This window comes from Lactuca serriola, chromosome 8, assembly GCF_051521515.1.
Source record: "Lactuca serriola cultivar US96UC23 chromosome 8, Lser_US96UC23_V15, whole genome shotgun sequence".
NCBI lineage: Eukaryota > Viridiplantae > Streptophyta > Magnoliopsida > Asterales > Asteraceae > Lactuca > Lactuca serriola.
In genome coordinates this window covers 100,582,944-100,590,178 of record NC_136415.1, presented here as the reverse complement: position 1 = coordinate 100,590,178, position 7,235 = coordinate 100,582,944, and positions in this window count along the sequence as shown.

The window sequence follows — 7,235 nt, the reverse complement described above, 5'->3', positions numbered from 1 at the left end:
GACTAGTTAAATATATGGGGATTGATTGTGTAAATCATTCACTCTTATATATGTTGGCTTATGATCCGTAGTTCTTCAGGTTGGGCTAAACCCATGGATACTCCATGGAGGTTTTAACCCATGGAGCATGAAGAATATGGAAAGACACGAGTTACGTGGTGTAACACTAATAGCCACAATATATAAGGACCCTATGGCTCAAGAAATCGGACTAAGGGTTTCACATATGAGGGTTAGCCGATTTGAGCATAAGAACTTCTCTCTCAAGTTATTCCAAGTTGTTAGTGGTGTTATGTGAACCATTTGAGGTGTCACACTTGAGGCACTAGGCTCTTAAGCTCCATGAAATCAAGCTACAACATCAAGAGGTATGTCATTCTACTAGATTCTTGTAGTATAGTTGCTTCATATTATGCTAGTTAGGATGAAACCTTGGAATATCAATTATTTGCATGTATAATAGCGAAAACACTGATCCAAGGTTTATAGGCTTGCATGTACAACATAGGAGTGTTAGAATGCTCAAAACCCATTAGCGGACCCTTAATGGACTCGGTGAGTCAGTTGTCTATATTAGGAACTTTTCTAGTCCACATATCGTGAGGTGTTTTGGCAACCTTTTTGGTAGGGACTAGATTAACAATATGGGTGGCAGTCTCTAAGGGATACCCCCAGAATGAGATTGGTAGCGAAGCTTGACTCATCATGGAATGAACCATATCCAACAAGGTTCGGTTACGCCTCTCAGCCACACCATTAAGTTGTGGTGTTCTGGGAGGTGTCAATTGTGAGACAATCCCACATTCCTTAAGATAGTCAAGGAACTCTGTACTAAGATACTCACCACCTCGATCAGATCGAAGCATCTTAATTTTCCAACCCAATTGATTCTTCACTTCCCGCTTAAACTCTGAACTTTTCAAAGGTTTCTAACTTATGCTTGATTAAGTAGACATATATATATCTACTATAATCATCTAATAAAAGTCACATAGAAGAGGTTAGCATCCCGTGTGGCAGTTCTGAAGGGTCCACACACATCAATATGTATGAGATCCAACAAACCCTCACCCCTAGCACAAGAACCAGTGAAGGGTGACTTTGTCATTTTCCCAAGTAAACAAGATTCACACTAACTTGGATTTAACAAGGTAGGTAAAGGGTAACTTAATGTTTATCATAGGATCGGTAAAGGGTAACTTAATGTTTATCATAGGATCGGTGGAGCACGTGTGGTTAACCGACACGTCGATTAAGTGATCAATATTAAGGGTACCAAGTATATTTGCATGGTTATTCACACCTTGTTTTGTAATCCTCGGTATCCCAGTCACAAAACTTAAGAGGGAACAATCGAGATTGAAACATGCCATTGAAAAGTTCAATGAATCTCATAATATCTAGGAATTTCAAATCCGATAAAAAACCTAATAAATTATTTCGTTTTTCTTGGTGGAAATTGGTAAATCGTCATTCGCCTACATTCAAATATTTTATAGTTTGGATTACGGCATCCCTCTTCCAAGTTATAAAATATTGTGTTCTATTAAGGATTTAAATCAACTAACTTGAATTTCTCCCATTATAGATGTTTGGTTCAGACAACTATGATTTTCCCAAATCTCATGGAAATCATACTTCTCTTCCTCCACCTACTCCAATTATTGTAGCACCGGGTTCCTGGTATGTATTTTAATCTAAGTATTTTGGCATTTTTAGCTGGAACTCGGCGAGTTGTAGGCCCGACTCGCCGAGTAGAGTCGAGATATCGAGCACGTCTAAGTTGGCGACTCGACGAGTCCATATCCTGGACTCGGCGAGTCCACCAGTCTGGAAGAAACCCTAATTTCAAGGGTTTTCACCCTATTTAAACCATGTTATGCGCCCCTAAGCTTGTCTCCTTCACCCTCAGAGCATCTTGTACCAAACCCTAACCCTCTCCTTGTGATTTGAGTGTTTGTGTGCTTGATCTTTGAAGTTTGAAGAAGAGAAGGAAGGAAAGACCAAAGGAGAAGGTGAAGAGCAAGGATCTAGGACCTAATCGAATGTTCATTGAGGTACAAGTCGGATCTATTCTGTTTCTATGATGATTTTCTATTAGAAACCCCATTTAAGCCATCTTTATCCACCTCCAAGCTTGATAAGTAGTATAGGGATCATAATGGATTGACTAGCCACTGGATCTACCCATAAATGAGCTCTAGAAGCTCAGATCTAATGCCTTTATGGAGCCATATTGCATGAAAACCCTAGATCTACTCTTTTAGTGCATTTTGAGCCCTAAAACCTTCATTGGTGTTTATTTACACGTAAAGTTGTAAACTTTACGTGTTAATCAAGCCCTAATAACCCAGATCTATGAATGGAATGAGCTGGATTCAAGCAGAATCGAGTATATAGTGATTGCACGTATGCGACTTGGCAATTCGTTCTTCGGACTCGGCGAGTCGAGTCGTAAGTCCCCGAGTTGGGACGAGTTGTCCCGCGATTCACGATCAGTGATGATTTGAAGAGTGGAGGGTTGACTCAGTGAGTCAAGTGAGGACTAGGAGTGTGAAGGACACGCATGGACTCGCCGAGTCACATTTGTGCACTCGACGAGTTTGGTCAATGTTTGACCGTTGACTTTTGTTGACTCTTAGGGATTGGTCAACAATTGGACATGTGGACCATTTGAAGGGTAAAATGGTCTTTTAGCCTTCTTAGGGGACATGAAAGAGAGTCTATTCTAGCCTGGAGAGCCGTTATTAATCGAGATGATTGTTTATGTTATTAGGCAGAGGCTAGATCAGTGTATACGCGAGCGAGATATTATCCGAGATATCCGAGGTGAGTCTTCTCACTTACTTTACCTTGAGTGGTAACCAGAGTTATGTGACAGAGTATCTTGTATGCTATTTATGTGATGTGTTGGACTGCATTATTTCTATATGATCTATGTTGTGTGTATTCCAGAGTTTACAGAGTTAGGACCAGAAGGTCCACAGAGTTAGCACCAGAGGGTCCACAGAGTTAGGGCCAGAGGACCCACGGAGTTATAGCCTCGAGTGGCTAATATGTGTTATATGTGGTATTTTGGGGAACTCACTAAGCAATCATGCTTACAGTGTTATGTGTTATGTGTTTCAAGTACTAGTGACGATCGCGGGAAGGTGCCGGCATGATTCGTACACACATGCAGAGTTTTATATGTTTTGATCTTGGGATATGTTTTATGAATTGAGATGTGATACATTGAGATTTTTATAATAATTATGAACATAAACGTGTTTTGAAAATGTGAAAAATTGTTTAAATTTATACGGTGTTACATGACCTACCCATGTCAAGCCATTCTAGGCTGCTGACCTACCCATGTCAGACCATTCTAGGGTGCCTGCCCACCCTCCGTCTATCGCACTCTGTAACACCCAAAGTTTGGAAGGACAAGAAAGGAAAGAAAACGCTAATTTTAAGGGGCGACTCGGCGAGCCCAAGGAGGAACTCGGCGAGTCCGAGCGGGATCCGGGTCGAGGAGTAAGTGACCGACTAGGCGAGTCTGGTCTGTCCGAGGAAAACCCTAAATTCGGGACTTGGAGCCTATTTAAACATCTTATTCTCTCCCCTAGGGTTCCTTTACTGCCTCTTTCACCCAAAACATCGAACTCTAAGCCCCATTGTTGCCCATTTAAGCTCCCAAGCCATTTTGAGTAATTTTAAGGAAGAAGAAGAAGGGGGAATCATTGAAGCTTCAAGGATTGGCCTTGGATCCGAAGATTTGGGAACCTTTCTGAGATATTGAAGGTATTAAGTCGTTTCTCTCCTTTAGATCTTCTATGTGTAGGATATAGTGTCTAAGTTCATAACTATATTTGGTATGTACTTGACCCGACCCGGCATGGTCCATTTGGGTTGCACTTCACCCAAACAATTTATGGATAATATTTGAGAATAGTACAAGTTATGATTTATTAATATATTATAAGTTCTAATATATTAATATAAGATCATATTATTTAATTAGTTGTGATCTATAATTAATCTAGGATTAATTTAGAGATCAAAGATATTACTGATTAAATATGGGCTTCTATATTTATATAGTGTGGGCTAGTGCTTATTTGGAATGGGCTAGGCTTGCATGGAAAAGTCCATGGATACTCCATGGAGCTTTAACCCATGGATCTCATGGAAATGAAGAGACATGGGTATTAGGGATGTAACCCTAATCCACCACACTATATAAAGGAGGCTTTGGTTCTTGAAATTATACTAGTTGACACTTGTTGAGGTGAGGGCAAATTTCAAGATAGTAGTGACTATTCTCTCAAAGTTCCAAGTTTGTGGTGATTTGTGATTTCCACTTGAGGCATCCACACTATTGGTGCTAGGCTCTAAAACTCCAAGCAATCAACTACAACTTCAAGGTAAGTATTTCTTCTAGCTTTATTTGATTCATGTTCCCCATGCCATGCTAGTTAGGATATAAACCTTGGAAAAATAATTATTTGCATGTATCTTAGACAAACATAGATCCAAGGTTTATTAGGGTTGCATGTACACTTAGGAAGTGTTAGAATGCTCAAAACCCATCACTATGGTTATGAGATTTGGGGCTTTTAAGCCATGGTTAGTCACCCATTTGAGTTAGAAGCCGGATCTGCAGTTTCTACTTCAGATCCAAGTGTGTTATGGACTAAAGAAGCACAAAGTATCAGCCCTTGAGTCGATTTTGGGAGCCTTTTGGCCTTAGACCCTAGTTTATGGTGTATTTTTCCTATATCTCCATCTCTACACGTAAAGTTTGCAACTTTACGTGAGGAATAGGCATGGGAAGGGTGGATCTACAGTTTGGGGTCTATGCATGACTCAAAAGTCCTCTGCATGTATGTAGATCTGAATGGACTTGGCGAGTCCTTCGAGTGGACTCGGCGAGTAGCATGAAGATGAAGAGGAACTCAAAGAGTGGGATAAACAACTCGTCGAGTCGGATGAAGTTGGGTATGAACTCGGCGAGTTGGATGAAGATTGCCTTGTACTCGGCGAGTCTGTTCTTGGACTCGGTGACTCATGTCGCGAAGCCCCAAACCCTTCGAGTTGAGACTCGAATGTCGGGTGGAGACTCAGCGAGTTGGACAGGTCAGGACTCGGAAATCGTTGGACTCGGCGAGTCATGGACTGACTCGGCGAGTCGAGTCGCGAATGGAAGGACCCTGAGCATATGAAATCGGCGAGTCAGTAGGTGGACTCGGCGAGTAGGGTTGACCTGGAAGGTTGACTTTGACCAGGACTTTGACTTAGACCAGAATTGACTTGGTTGACTGTCGGGGGTCAGTTAGACTAAGTGTTGCATTGATATTGGTAGCTCGGGGAGCTAGTGGAGCAGGAGTTCAGAGAGTTGCCGGTCGGCAGCTAGTGGGATCATCAGCAAGTTCAGCCAGTGCAGGTGAGTTTCCCTTTTGTATGGATGGGTCTACGGCCACAATGCCGACCCATGTAGTTATGAGTAGAAGACCAGGGGGTTAGCCCTAGGTACAGTATGCTAGTATGATATTCAGGATGAGGTCCAGTGATAGCGGGCGGGTGCCCAAGGAATGGTTTATGTGATAATTTATACTTGTTGTCTGTGTGATACTTGTATGTGCCTGGTAGGGAGGTGAGTGTGAGGGAGGTCCCACATCTCACCAATAGCAGAGTGTGGATGGTGTTCCACATCTCATTAGCAGTAGATCAGGGGCGAGGCCCAAGTTAGGGAAAAAGTGAGTGTGGGCTGGACCCGTATCTCACTATCAGTGGGAGCATGGACGGGGTTTCATGACTCATCAGTAGAGATCGGTTGTTAGGACCGAATGGTAGTCAGACACCCCAGATGCGTCTGACAGTATGTGATATTATGTTTACATGCTAGCATGACCTGTTATATGAGTTAGAGGCAGTAAGGGGAGATAGTCCCCCAGAATACCGGTCGATAGGGCCGAAGGGGCGGTCATGCCCAGCCATGCTAGATAGATTATGTGATGTATGTGTTATGTGGTAGTAGTAGGGGGTGAAATAGTCCCACGTATCCGGTCGAGAGGACCAAAGGGGAGGCCAGCTCCCAGATATGCTAGTCAGTATTCGGTCGAGAGGACCGAAGGGGAGGCCAGCTCTCAGACATGCTAGTCAGTATCCGGTCGAGAGGACCGAAGGGGAGACCAGCACCCAGATATGCTAGTCAGTATCCGGTCGAGAGGACCGAAGGGGAGACCAGCACCCAGATATGCTAGTCAATATCCGATCAAGAGGACCGAAGGGGAGGCCAGCTCCCAGATAGACTAGTTTGTATCCGGTCGAGAGGACCGAAGGGGTAGGTCGGGCACCCAGATATGCCTGACAATATATGTATGTTATGTGATTGTATGGTATGCGGTATGATGGGGGAACTCACTAAGCTTCGTGCTTATGGTTTTCAGTTTTGGTTTCAGGTACCTCGTGTTTAATGGAAAGGAGTCGGTTTGATCGCAGCGCATCACACTATGGTTTTCTGCACATGAGATCTTTGGGATTACACTCTGATATTATTTTATGATAACACGTTTGATTATTTCTACTTTGGTTTGACATGACATGATATTATGGATATTTTATTACACTGTTGGTTTATAATGACGTACTTAAAATGATTTTTTTTGGCCTGTATTTTTGGGATGTTACAAGTTGGTATCAGAGTCTTGGTTTGATGGATTCAGACATACTTGCGGGTGTGTCTGGACTCAAACTAAGGGCTTGGTATGAAAATTTTCAAAAGTAAAACCATTTTATAAAAAGGAGTTTGAAAAGAATCTGAAAAGAGAAGAGAACTTTGAGAAGAACAAAGTGTGTGATGCGTGCAATCAGCGGAGCTCAAGTAAGATTTCCCCAAGATACCCATACATGCTATGATATGTTATGTTACAATATGATTATGAGAATTGCATGCTAGATTAGGGATAAGGATCTAGGAGGATGCCTTATATGCCTATTATATGTGCTTGTAGACTTGCATGCTAGTACTGATCAGTCAGTGATAGGATAGCCTGTGTAGGTTATGCCTGATTGTATGTGCCTTTTAATTGCATGTACAGATTCCTGATTAGAGGATAAAATGATTTGATTGGAATATGATGGTTAGATTTTCCATTTTCTGAATGCTGCTTGTTTTGTGCTTTGTAGGACTCATAGTAATGTGAGTTAGCTATTAAGTGAATATGCTAAGTCACATGTGGCACAGGCTAGAT